The sequence below is a fragment of the Camellia sinensis genome, chromosome 8 (assembly GCF_055761805.1).
Source record: "Camellia sinensis isolate YWXY chromosome 8, ASM5576180v1, whole genome shotgun sequence".
Lineage (NCBI taxonomy): Eukaryota > Viridiplantae > Streptophyta > Magnoliopsida > Ericales > Theaceae > Camellia > Camellia sinensis.
In genome coordinates this window covers 113345063-113358772 of record NC_138968.1, presented here as the reverse complement: position 1 = coordinate 113358772, position 13710 = coordinate 113345063, and the positions used below count along the sequence as shown (strand labels likewise).

The following is a 13710-nucleotide window of genomic DNA, read 5'->3' as shown; positions in this document are numbered from 1 at the left end:
GTTGGTCACTAATTATCTTATCTTTGGCTACTAAAACGAACTTAGTCACCAAAAATAACATTTTGGCAATGAAATATTTAATTGCCAAAAGTAATTAAATCAAAATGAAATTCTCTTTTAGCGACTAAAATATTTAGTCGCTAAAACATTTTAGTTTCTAATAATAATACATTTACCAACTAAAAATTTTAGTCACTAATAATAATACATTTTGCGACCAAATAGTTTAGCCGTTGTTAGTTTTCACGACTAAACATTTTAGTTGCCAAAAGATTAGATATTTTCATTTCATGGTATTTTACAACCAAGCATTTTAGTAACCGATGGATGCCATGTTCTTTCGTGGCTAAAATATTTAGTCGGCAATAGTTTCCTTCCTCATCTTAATTTATTTTAGCTACTAACTATTTAGTTTCCAAAATTCTTTTGTTTCTTTTTTACTACTAAATATTTAGTCATGAAAAATCTTTGCTTGAATTTTGGCTACCAAAATAGTTAGTTACCAAAAACTTTATAATTTTTTTTTATAATTAATTTCTCGACCAACTATATTTATTTCATTATTAATGGAACCTGTACCTTGTATATAAATAAAATAATCCATATACTGATGAAATTAGCAACCATTCCACAACATGCACACATTTCATTTTCAACCATCAAAAAAATTCATATTTAACATCAAATTAAAAATGCAATAGAAATTCCATATAAACCAAGTACAATCCAACCTCAAAAATACAATTCCATACATAACAAAGGATTAAACAAAATTAATATCCAAAAGTTAATATGTACCACCAAAAACTAATTTGTACCATACCAAAAGGTAATCTATACCATGCCAAAAAAGGTAATCTATACCATGTCAAAAGGTAATATGTATCGCATCAAAATTAATCTGTACCACATCAAAAGCTAACTTATACGTACGTTCAAATAATCGCTTGGATCCTCAGGTACCTATTCATAAGAAAAGTAAATTCCATAAGTATAATGCCATTACAAAATCTAATTAGCACAATGAAATCCAATAAATACGAGCTACCATGAATTCACTTTCTTTGTGATAACCAATGAGAATGAATTAAGAAAAAAAAAAAAGACATGATCAATAGTTCAATTATGGGGGGGGGGGAATCAACATTTTAATGTACACCTAGAAATTAAATAAAAAGAGATCAGAAAACAAATCATGAAACTACCGATTACTAGAAGCCATAACAAAGAAGATGAGATTATGATGAATGTCCCTCCAAAGACAAATGTTGATTTCAAGGAAACAACCGATGGAGCTGTTAGACTTTCTCTAAAACCAAGCCGAAGTGAAAAAAGATAATTTATTAAACAGTGAATTAAATAAAGAAAGCTAGTCAGGAAACAACAAACACAGGACAAAAATAGAGAAAGCACTTGTAACAACCATTACAAATGCAAATATTTTAAATCTCCATCAAGAATGAAATTTGAGAAAAAAGAAGAATACTTAGAATTATGGTTGATATCACAGTAGCAAGGAACTTTAAGAAAATTATAAATGTTACTAGTTTTGTCAAAAGAAAATATTTGAGAACTAAAAAGTTTGTGAAAAACATTATTCAAGTCCACAAGCATAGTGATTAGTGAGTGCACATAAGTTTGAAGCCCTTACTCATTTGTTCAAAGTGCCAATTTCAGATTAAACCAAAAGGAAAAATCACAATTTCCCCATGAATTACTGAAAATTGATTTCCAAAGTGCTCATCTTTGCCTTATCTAATACATCAAAACAACATCTAAGCATTAATGTTTACTACCTATAGGCATATACATAATTGTTACAGAACAACCAAGACCATTGGTCATATTTCATTGTATATTTGAATTGATCCATACATAGATACTATATGTAGACCAAATTATAGAAGATATTAAAATGAAGAAAACCCCCTGAAGGAAGTTGAAAAAGAGTGCTCTGCTTTGGTATTCTAGTGTGAGCCCTAGCTGATGCTACTGATATCTTCTTGCTCACACCTGCCACCATATTTCTTCATTTTAGCTAGAAACATCATAAGTTATTAGCCAGAAAAAAGGTTGTGTATCAAGAAACACCACAGTTTAAAAGGAGATGTTTCTTGTGACCTATTTAAGCTTGGAGTGCTAATTGATGCCTTTGTTTGTTTCATTTGACTATAAGTATTTGAAAATTATACTTTATAGTAAAGATGCATTGCAGATGGTTTCTTGATTAACAACATTTAGACTTTATAGAATTTGGCATCATTCTTTAATTTATTTAAGTTAATCCAATATAAGGCAACATTATTTGTAGAATATCAATATGTATTCAAGAGGAACATTAATTATTTCCCGCAGTGGGATTTGTTACACTTTTTCAGGAATATTATTATTTGGCACCTTGTTGCTCTCACGTCATCCTAACAGCCCCCAATCATGGATACACGATAAGGAAACAAATAAAAATACACCCAAGCAATGATCAATAGACATGTTCAGACCACACCCTCCAAACACAAGGGCAAAGCATATTAACACATGGTTTACTGATTCAAACTCTAACAGAGATACCAAAAGAGCATAAGCATATAACAATCACAACCATATAGTGGCACTTTTAAGTTCAATAACAAATATAGAGACCAAAGTTGTGTTCAACATTGAAAGAAAAAAAGGGGGAAACGGTTCATTTATCCTAAATTTCAAAGAATAGTTGCTCATTGCTCATCAAGTCATCCCGAAGTTCAATTTTAAAATAGCTATACTCATGCATCTTGATCTCAATTCATAATTGGACTAGCATAATTGTACCTTTAAAACAGAATCACTTCCAAGCTACACCTTCATGTAACATGAAGCTCAGTTCAGGTAGACAGATTGAAGAATTATCAAGTTCTTAATGCTCAACTGCACCGATGGCTAAGTCATTGAATTCTTAAATAACTGAAAGGCTACAAATCCAAAAACTCACTAGGACCAAATGGTTTGATGTACTAAAAAAAATATTAAAAAAAAAAAAAGAAAGTTGAATGACTTGTGGACTTTTGATTTATGGTTACATATCTACATTAGTTAGTGGTTTAATGGATGTAGTAATAAATATTCTGAAAGGGATCACAATCAAATATCTAGTGAGATGTAAAAGGGAAGATCACCACCTCTTGTTTCATGCATACATCTATCCATCTATGAATCAATAGCATACCAAAACCTGCAAAGGGGCTTTGGAATAACCAATCCAAGTCCAACCAAGTATCTGGATGTAAAAGAGAACCTATTTTTAATATACTGAAATTTGAACTCATATCCATCTATCAGTATTTGGCAAGATTTGCCATTAATTTGAATACATTTTCCTTGTTTCAGTTTGAAAATTTATATATTAGACCTACATTTTGACTGATTTCACAGATCATAATAAGTTCAATCAATTTTGATCCAACTTAAATCCTTTAGTTATTATCTCCTCTCAGATCTCAATGAAACACATGATTGAATTCATATTTTGTCTAACAATACATAAACAGCCCAAAAAAAAAAAAACAATAGTCCAAGTTTGAAAAATAAATGAATGGTTGTAGCAAAAATCTCCATCTTGTAGTCTCACTTCTGTTTCACAAACACACATAAATACACATCTATATGACGATTACTTACACAAAAAAAAAGGGCGAATTACACTAATAATCCCTATAGTTAGGGCATTGTGTCACTTTGGTCCCTAACTTTTCAATTGTGACACATTTTGTAACGATCCGAATTTTTTTTCCTCCGCTCGAGCAGGGGAGTTGAGGCTCGAACGGACTTGAGAGGTTCTCAGTATTTTTGCAGAAGGTTCGAAATTCTGAGATTTGTGAATTCCCACTCGAGCGTAGGAGTGGTCGCTTGAGCAGACGACTTTGTTGGTCTGCGCGCTCGAGCGTGGAAAGCGACGCTCGAGCGTGGAAAGTGAGATTGCCCTTGACATTTTTATTAGTGTATTTGGAACCTCCTTATTTTATTTTGGGGTATTGATTGAAGTGGCAACATAATGGTAAAGTAAGAGTGAACCAAGAATTTAATTCGGATAATTTTTCCTATGAACAGCCGTCACTTTTTCGCCCATTTATTTTTCTAGACTTTGAATTTGGATGTGAGGCTAGAACCATTGGAAATCTTACTTCTGGGGCTTCAATTTGGACACAAGAATGACCTAGAACGGAGTCCGAATGAGAGAGTTATGCCCGTTTGAAGTTTTGGAATTTGTGCTGGAAGTAGTTACGCTCGAGCGGAAAAAGAGACGCTCGAGCAGACTGCGCGAATTCAGTAAGTTTAAAGGCACATTTCTAGATCATTCTTTGCATTTTCCATTTCCTTCCTCCTTCCTCTCACCCTAGGTCCGAAAACCCTAGGTTTTTTACTCCAAATATCTTCCATTCCTCTAAGTTTTGGCCAAGATCTCTCACCAAGAAGTGAAGAAGGCTTGAAAATCTCACTTTTCAACCGATTGGATTTCGGATTGGCAAAGGATTCTTCTTGGAGCTTTGCTCTTTTGCTTGATTCTCGAGGTAGGGGTTCTAGTTCTCCTTCAATACTTGCATTAATAGATAGATTTGTGGTATTTTGATTATATAAATGCAAAATCTACAATTTTGAGCATACAGTGTTATGTCATGGAATTTGGGGGTTTAGGGTTTGAAGTGTTGGGGTTCAATTGTTGGGTTAAGATTATGGATTATGAACCTTAGGTGTGTAATCAATGGGAAAATTGGAATAAAAAGTAATGGTTTCAGAAGTTTGAGTTTTTTCTTGAAAATCTTAATTTTTCTTGAAAACCCTAAATTGATTCATGATGATAATTAATGATTTTGCCCAAATTGAAAGTAGAATCATGAAATTAAGGTATTGAATTGTATATATACAAGTTTAATAAATGTTTGAAAATTATGTTAAAAATTAGCGATTGAACCTTTATTATGGACATTGTAAATCATGCTATAATATGAAATGAAATTTGGGGGAAAAGATTTGTTAATGATATAGATGACATGAGCCTTGGGATGAAATGGAAATTTAAGAGTTCACCTTGAATTATGTTGAATTTCATTTAGTGGTGTTGAGTTGAATCATGTTGAATAGTGTTGATTATGTTGAATTGTGGTGATTATGTTGAAGTGTGTTGGCTATGTTGAATTGTGTTGAATCATGGTGAGTTGTGTTGAGTTGGGTTGTGTTGGGTTGTGTTAAGTTTGAGTTGTGTTGTGTTGGGTTGTGTTGAGTGTGAGTTGAGTTATGTTGGGTTGTGTTGAGTGAGTTGAGTTGTGTTGGGTGGTGTTGTGTTGGTACCCGCGCGGGGAGTTGAAAAATGGTTTTTCGGTGCCCACGACCGTCCGTATAATAGCCGGTAAATGTGGGGGATGGTTTTAAAAATTGAAGAAAAAGGCTTTTGGGGGCCCACGTCCCGCCGTATAGTAGCCGGAAAATGTGGGGGTGGTTTTGGATTAAAGGTGCCTAATTGCCCTGTCTAGGCTTATCACTGGACGAATGTGGTAAAATGTTTTTGCGTGTCGACACAGTCCTGCTGTATAGTAGCCGGTGAAAGTGGAAAAATGATTTTTGAGTGTCCACACAGTCCTGTCGCATTGTAGCCAGCAAAAGTGGAAAAACGGTTGGTTTTCGAAAATATTTTGGGTGCCCACATTCCACTGTATAGTAGCCGGCAAATGTGGGGAATGGTTTTAAAAAGTTGAAAAAAATGGTTTTTGGAAAAATATGATTTTTGGAAAAAAAAAAATGGCTTTTGAGAAAATGTTTTTTTGGGAGTTCATTTCCCGCCGTATAGTAGCCGGTGAAAGGTGAAAAGTGTTATGGATTGGGTGCCCGCTGTCCCGCCGCAGTAGGTTGGGAAAAGGTGGATTGTATTTAGCTATGTGTTGAGAAGTGTGTTGAGTTGATGATGTTATTTGTGACTTGTAATGAATTTGTGAAATTGCATATTGATGTGTAATTTGGTTTAAAGAGGAAATGTACATAGACATTATTTGTTAAGAATGGAAACCAAAAATGGGTAAGGGGGTTATGAATTGGTGATGATGAACTTAATGAATTAGTTGTGACCATAAAGATAAATTAGGAGTGTTGTTCTGTAAATAAATTAGGGAACTTGAACTTTAATTTATGGAGTTCTTGAGTCTCTTTGTATAACTTCATAGTAGATGTAAAGGAAATGGATTTTGTATTTGTATTTATTTATTTGTAACACAGTAGGAGATTGGCATGTATTGTTGTCATTGTAATATTCATTAAGAGAGAGAAAGAACATGTGTCCTTGTATTTCTATTACTCAAGGGTAATGGATATTTGTAAAAAAAAAAAATGGACCTAATTTAAAGGCTTTAGTAATGTTTCCGAGTAATTAAAAATTGGGGTGTGATACATTTGACCCTGAATTTTGAATCTTATTTCAAACAAGGACAATTAAAGATATCATTGCTCAATTTCAAGGGCAAAGCCGTCAACTTGATAAAATATAAACTAATTTGACAAAAATAAATGTCAAAAAAATATTTTTGAATTTTTAAAAATTATTTCTACCCACTAAAGATTATTTATATTTTATCAAATTGACGACTTTGCCCTTAATATTGAACAATGGTATATTCAATTGTCCTTATTTGAAACAAGATTTAAAATTCAGGGTCAAATGTATCACAATTAAAAAGTCAGGGACCAAAATGATACGAGTCCCAAACTATAAGGACTGCTAGTGTAACTTGCCCAAAAAAATATTGTTCTTTAATTGAGTTCGTATTGGAATCTCTTGTAGACAGACATAAAGTACATATTTACATATTAGTTAAAAACAAACAAAGTAATTTTGATAGTCTTAAGTCTGTCAAGTAAAAGGTTGTACCAGGGCAAAGTCTGCAATCTGTAGGTTCCTGATTGTGCACCTTGCTTCAATCCTTGTGCCTTGATCTTGGTTAAGGATAGGCATAGTAGGTGCAACTCACAGAACCTAACTGCCTCCTTTTTCTTATCTTTTCTTTTTTTATTTCCTTTCATTTTATTTTTCTGGACCTTTCCTACAATTCTATGTGCATGTTTCAGAATATGGCCAGGCTAATTTAGAAATTTCTTTCAATAAGTAAGTTGATTTGAGCAATATCGAAATGATGGCATAATCTAAGATATCGATACTCATAGATTATTTATTTTGAAAACTATTATTACTACAGGAAAATAACCCAAAAAATAAAGTTGAGTACAACTACCGCATGTAAATGTGGCAACGAAATGCCCCTGGTGGGAATGAGAAGTCATTGCTCAAAGAATGGTAAGATTTATCTGGGTTTCCTCCATTTGCAAGATATGGTCTAGGGCTAGAAGAGCCACTTGAACTAGCAACACTGCCATTTCCAACAGCTTTAAAAGGGTCAATGTTCATGTTAGAAATTTTCTTCACTTTCTTCTCGTACACCTGTTGAGCTCAAGAAATTAGCATATGAGCCATTGAGTGAGAGGCATAACCATCAAAGACACACAAAAATGTCTCATTCAGATATCTACTACATATTTGAGATATTAATCATAATGAAATGTGTCAAATAAGTGTAACAACCATTTGCTAAGTGTTGTACACATTCTCCAATATAGACTGTTATATAAAACTAGGGGGTGGTGGAGCCGACTTTAAAGTTTTTTCCCAAAACATAAATAAAGGCAACATCTTTTATTCAACAGATCAACTTTGGTCAATAGAAAATTGGCATTTCTCATCTTTTACTTTTCTGAAATTTTGTAATAGGCTTCAAAAAATATTCACTACTCAATTAAAACTATATGATAAATTTAAGAAGAAAATCTAAGATGAAAATTGATTTTCATCAATTGTATGAATCTGAAGCAATAAAAGAGAAAAAATAGAGCATGAGCATCAACAAACTTAGGTGATCAATTCTAGCAATCCTAATCAACATTCAACACACATAACCGAACAGAACAATTCAAATAACAAAATTGATGAAAGAGGAAGATAATTAACCGTTTCAAAATCATGACAGGTAACATCAAGCAAGAGTAGAGTTGGTAAATACGTCGATCCAAATCTTGAATGATTCTTGTTTGCTAAACTAAAATAAATCAGCTTGTTCATTGATTTTGATTTTTGACATCAAAATTTTTTCTCTATCACCATTTTGGACATCAAACCCATAATTTTATAGAAATCAAACCACTTCAACGAAACCCATTTAAAATATTAACACAAAATTAAACTAAAAAAATCATAAAAAACCCTAACAAGTGTCAGAAATGGGGAATTAGAGAGAAAGAGAGAGAGAGAGAGAGAGAGACTTGTGATTTGCGGCCGAGATCAACAGAGAGAAACCTGTGATTTGCGGCCGATATTGATAGAGAGACCGAGAGAGAGAGAGAGAAACCTATGATTTGCAGCCGAGATCAATAGAGAGAGACTGAGATCGACAGAGAGAGAGAGAAACCTGTGAAATTGAAAAACCCCAAACCTTAAGTTGGAAATTGAAAAGCCTCAAATTAGAACTCAAAACCCTAATATCTGAACATGTACCTGAAATTGGGCAGTGCGAGGGAGAGATACGAGAACTCTGGTCGGAGAGAGAGGTGAGACAGCTCAGTTTGCTTCGTTCGTGGGCCTTTATTGACCAGACAGAAAAGCGAATATAATCGAAGTTGCGAAGGAGGTAAATCCGAAGGACTGCTCGAGCGAAGCAATGGCTATCGCAAGCAAAGCAATGGTTATCGCTCCGAAGGACTACTCTTCCCTTTATCTTCTCTTTATGTTCTTTTCTTCATCTTTGCTCTCTCTCTCTCTCTAACGCATCGCTCTCTATCCTTCTCTATAGCTAGTTTTTGTTTCTTTTTTTTTAAGGAGAGGAAATCCTAAAATTTAGGCAAAATTTTACGAGGGAATTTTAATTTAGGTAAAATTTTGGGAGCCCAAACTATCTCCAGTCCAGATCTAGGACAGTCCTGTTTAGTTCGGCTCATTAGGTTCACTTTTGGGTCATTTTTTCGATAATTAGAACCTTTCACATTTTAGGGTTTGTTGAGTACAATATTTCTGTAAATAATCACGTTGATTGGATAACGGATACTATGTATTCATAACACTTTTGTGTGGAAAAAAAATGAACAATCAGAAAATTAACGATTTATAAAAAAGTGATCCAAATACATAGTATCCGTTATCCGATCGACATTTCTTCTTACAAGGATAATATATGCTTTTTTGCGAAATCACTTATCCTATTTGTGAAAACTTACGCCTTTTGTGTTGTTGTCAATTCTTGAAAAAAAAAACTCATGCTTTTTTGTGTTGACTTATGTTTTTTTTTTTTTAAATCACTTACTCTCTTTGTGAAAACTTATGCCTTTTGTGTTGTTGTCAGTTCTTGAAAAAATTTACGCATTTTTGTATTGACTTACGCTTTTTTCTAAAATCACTTACGCTTTTTGTGAAAACTTACACCTTTTGTGTTGTTGTTAGTTCTTGAAAAAACTTACACCTTTTTGTGTTGACTTATATTTTTTTGTGAAATCACTTACGCTCTTTGTGAAAACTTATGCCTTTTGTGTTGACTTACGCTTTTTGTGAAATCACTTTGTCAAGTTTTCAAAAAAACTTATGCTTTTGGTTGAGATGTGATCGTTTCAGAGGATTATTCTCGCTGACGACTAATTTTTCATGGTGATAGATCTTTTGAGTTCGAGGAGGGGTAGGAAGATGGCATTGGACGCAGGCGTGTTGAGATTATTGAACGGGGACAGGGACTTCGTTGGGCTATTGATTTGGTTGGTGCTGAGATTAAGTGGGTGGCAACACGATTGCTTCGAGTGTCTAGTAGGGTAGCCGAAAGGGTTTTCTTGGGTCGGGTTTCAGGGGGTTGACAAAGTGTGGCCTGTTGGCTTCATCATGGGGAGGAGAGCGAGGAGGTTCAGATTTTGGTCCAATTGGGGGATCGGCAACGTCATATTTTCATCCCTCAATCATCTTACGGCGACAGTTGGGAAGGGGTTGCCTTGGTTGTAGAAGGTTTTTTGGGGGGGAATGGTTGGGTGTCCAAGGAGAGTGCAAAGCACACCGGTAACGTAAGAGCTTGGCCAGACGACGCAAGGATAGCAGTGGCGAGGTCTGTTGGTAGAGAGGTGGAAGTCCAGCAGGGGTCCGAACTAGGGTGGGTCTCTTTTTTGGATTCTTGTTTGGTATGGCGAGTGGGTGCTCTGGGGGAGAAGGGGATGGAGGCTCACCGGTTGTCGGCATGGGAAAATCTAGCATAGAGGGTCACGGGAGAGGTACAAATGAAATAGATTGGACGCCAGTTTGTAATGTTCACCTTTTCGAACAGAGGTGATGCCACCCGTATACTGAATAATGCATGGGTGGTTGATGGTTGACCCCTACAGCTTGAACGGTGGTCGCCGAAGGTACTATGCACTAACGGGCGCGATTCTTTGCCCCAACAGAGTGTTTGGGTACAGGTGTTGGGCCTTCCAATTCATCTTCGAGGGAAGCAAGTGTTTTGAGCAATCGGGGATCTATGTGGGGGTTTTCTGGCCACCGACGATGCGATGACGACGATGGAGTCGCTGGGTTGTATTCGTTTGAAGGTTTAGGGTTCGGGACATGGAGTTTCGCCGCGGATTCATGTCATATGGGGCCAATGGCGGTATGTCCTTCCAGTCTGGTAAGAGGAGGAATCGGCCATGAAACGGTAGGGCTCACCAAAAATTCATGTCCTGCAACGACTAAATTTAGAAACGCGAGATTCAGGGAGCTTTGGTTGTCGTGATTTTGGGTGAGGATGGCAGATGACGTAATTGCAGAATAATACAGTTAGGGCCAGATCATCTCAGATTTGGTTACCAAAGAAGTGAGGTCAGGGGGCTGGGCCTAGTTTGGGCCGAAAGATTATGGAAATTACTCAGTTTGTTGGGCCATAATTACGTTCAACGATCTGTAAGCAAAAAGGGCAACGAGAGGGCCTGGGTCGGGGTTCATTTAATAGGCTTGGGCCTAAAAATAAATCTACAGAGGATGTTGGCTCTAAGAGGGCTTCTGGCAGTGGATTTGTGCCCAGTGTGGAGACAGTGGGCCATTTTCAAATGAAAGAGCTCTTGGGCCATAAAGGGAAGGCAGTCCTGGGCTTGCCTCGTGGTCCATATGGTCCAATCTAATGGACAGACGACTCCAGTGGCCAAGATTTTTGATACCCTTTATCAGGGTTTGGGTCTTTGTCAAGCGGGTCAGGTTTTAGCCTCTACGGGAGCTACGACTGAAACGACGGGCGACCTGTCGACATCGGATCAATATTTGGTTGATGGTGGTGAGGATTTTGAACCTCGGCAGGTGTCGAAGAAGGTGGCCGAGGTCAGCCGTCTCGAGGTAGGGGCTATTCTGCCCCGATCTCACGACAATGAGGGTCGATATAGGGAAGAGTCGCCGATAGTTGTGACTTCGTGGGTCGATCGAATGGAGACTGTGGATGATTACGTCGGGAAAGAACTATCCCTGGTGGTCTAGCCCTTGGCCATGTGGAGTGAGGAAGGGCTGTGGCGAGACGATTCAAACTCAGCTTTAGGCTATCATGCTGGGTTTGGTAAGAATGAGATTCCTTCTGACACTGTTGTGTCTGAATGGGTACTGGAAAGGATTAGTGAGGTTAGCCGCTTGTTAGGAGTGTCTTTTAAAGGACATGAGGCAGAGACAAATGCGACTGTTTTCAGCGGTAGAGGCATCACGGAGGCCAAAGAGTTCTAGTTTTGGAACGGGCGGAAAATTGTCGACAGCAGCAGGCCGGAAAGGTGCTCGTGAGCCTAGAAATCTACATTGTTCAATTAATTATGACCATGAAGAGAGGATGACAAGGCGAGAGGTCCATAAGCCACCGGGGGGTGGAGGGCCCTTTTGTTGAAATGAGATTAAAAATTTTGTCACGGAATGTGCAAGGGTTGAACTATAGGGATAAGAAGATGGTTGTCAGAGTAGTGGTGTGGAATGCTAGAGCAGACGTGGTATGTTTAACAGAAACAAAAATGAAGACAATGGAGGATGAGGTGGTGCGACAAATTTGGGGTGGTCGTTTTGTGGAATGGATTTATTTGCCTATAATGGGTTCAGCAGGAAGGATTGTGCTCTGTTGGGACAACAGGATCGTAGTAAGGGAGGGAGAGGAGTTAGGGGGTTTCTTGGTTTCTTGCTTGTTTGGGTGTGTGGCAGATAGTTTTCGGTGGGTGTTTACAGGAGTATATGGACCGGTTCGTCATGTCGAACAACGGGGCTGAGTTCTTAGCAGAGCTAGAAATGGTTGCGTTCCGGTGGTCGGAACCATGGTGTGTGGGGGGTGATTTTAATGTGGTCAGAAGGCCGATTGAGAAGGTGGGGAACAGTCGAATGCACGGTGCAATGCGGGCCTTTTGTACATTTATTGATGACTATCAACTGATGGATTTATCGCTTCATGGGGAGAGCTTTACTTGGTCTAATGGGCAGCAAATGTCTAGGATTGATAGATTTTTGGTCAGCAAAAATTGGGAGGAACATTTTGCGGGGGTTATGCAGCTTCGTTTACCTCATCCAGTTTCAGATCATTGGCCTCTTCTGTTGGATAGTGGAGGTTTTCATGGCGGTCTTACTCCATTCCGTTTTGAGAATATGTGGTTACAGTCTGCTAGTTTCATTGACTTGGTCTAGAAGTGGTGGCAGAGCTACGTGGTGTCTGGCAGGCCGAGTGATAGGTTGGCTCAAAAACTGAAGCTACTTAAAGGCGACTTGAAACAGTGGAACAAAGAGTCGTTTGGTCAGCTAAAGACGCAGAAAGCGGAAGTGTTGGGGATTTTGCAGTTGTTCGATGAGCTGGAGATGAATGGAGGGTTGAGAGAAGCAGATCTTGCTAAAAGGGAGGCGGGTAGGCAAGATTTTGTTTATTTGGCTCGTATGGAGGAGGTGTGTTTCTGACAGAAATCTAGATGCTTGTGGTTGAATGAGGGGAACCGAAACACAAAATTCTTTCATCGGGTGGCGAATTGCCATCGCCGGGTGAACCAGATTGTTAGAATGCGGATAGCTGGGACTGACTTGACCACAAATACAGAGATTAGAGAGGGTATAGTGGGCTTCTATCAGACTATGTTTAGTTGGCAAGAATGAGAGTGGAGGCCAGGTTTGGATAGGGTGCTTTTTGACGCTATTGATGGAGGGGATAGGGAGGCTCTAGAGATGGATTTCTCTGAAGAGGAGGTTATGGGGGCTTTGAAGGCTATGAGTTGGGGACAAGGCTCCAGGTCTAGATGGGTTCACGATGGCTTTCTTTCAGCACTATTGGCTAGTAATTAGACAGGATATGATGGCCGTCTTTCAGGCTTTCTCTAGTTCGGGGCAGTTCAAGAAGAGTCTCAATGAAACTTTTTTGGCTTTGATTCCAAAAAAAGGGGGGGTGAGGATATTCAAGATTTTAGGCCTATTAGTTTACTTGGGAGCATGTATAAGCTGTTAGCTAAAGTTTTGGCAAATAGGCTGTGTGGTGTTCTGCCAACAGTGGTGTCTGAATCTCAAAATGCATTCATCGGGGGTCATCAGATTCTGGATGCCGTATTAGTAGCTAATGAATGTGTTGACTCGAGGCTTCGACAGGGGCATCCTGGGGTGATCTGTAAGTTGGATATTGAGAAGGCCTATGATAGTGTTAACTGGGAGTT

At 37.8% G+C, this 13710-nt stretch overlaps 2 long non-coding RNA genes across 2 annotated transcripts; both read right to left on the bottom strand.

The window, feature by feature from the left end:
• Nucleotides 1-649: 649 nt before the first annotated feature.
• On the bottom strand, nucleotides 650-8488 carry LOC114274552 (uncharacterized). The gene is made up of 2 exons (XR_014338004.1): nucleotides 8332-8488; nucleotides 650-963 (listed from the first exon to the last, which is right to left on the bottom strand). It is a non-coding gene; the product is annotated as an uncharacterized LOC114274552 (long non-coding RNA).
• Nucleotides 1679-8318, bottom strand: LOC145797045 (uncharacterized). Its single transcript, XR_014338005.1, has 2 exons — nucleotides 7251-8318; nucleotides 1679-2013 (listed from the first exon to the last, which is right to left on the bottom strand). It is a non-coding gene; the product is annotated as an uncharacterized LOC145797045 (long non-coding RNA).
• Nucleotides 8489-13710: the final 5222 nt, after the last annotated feature.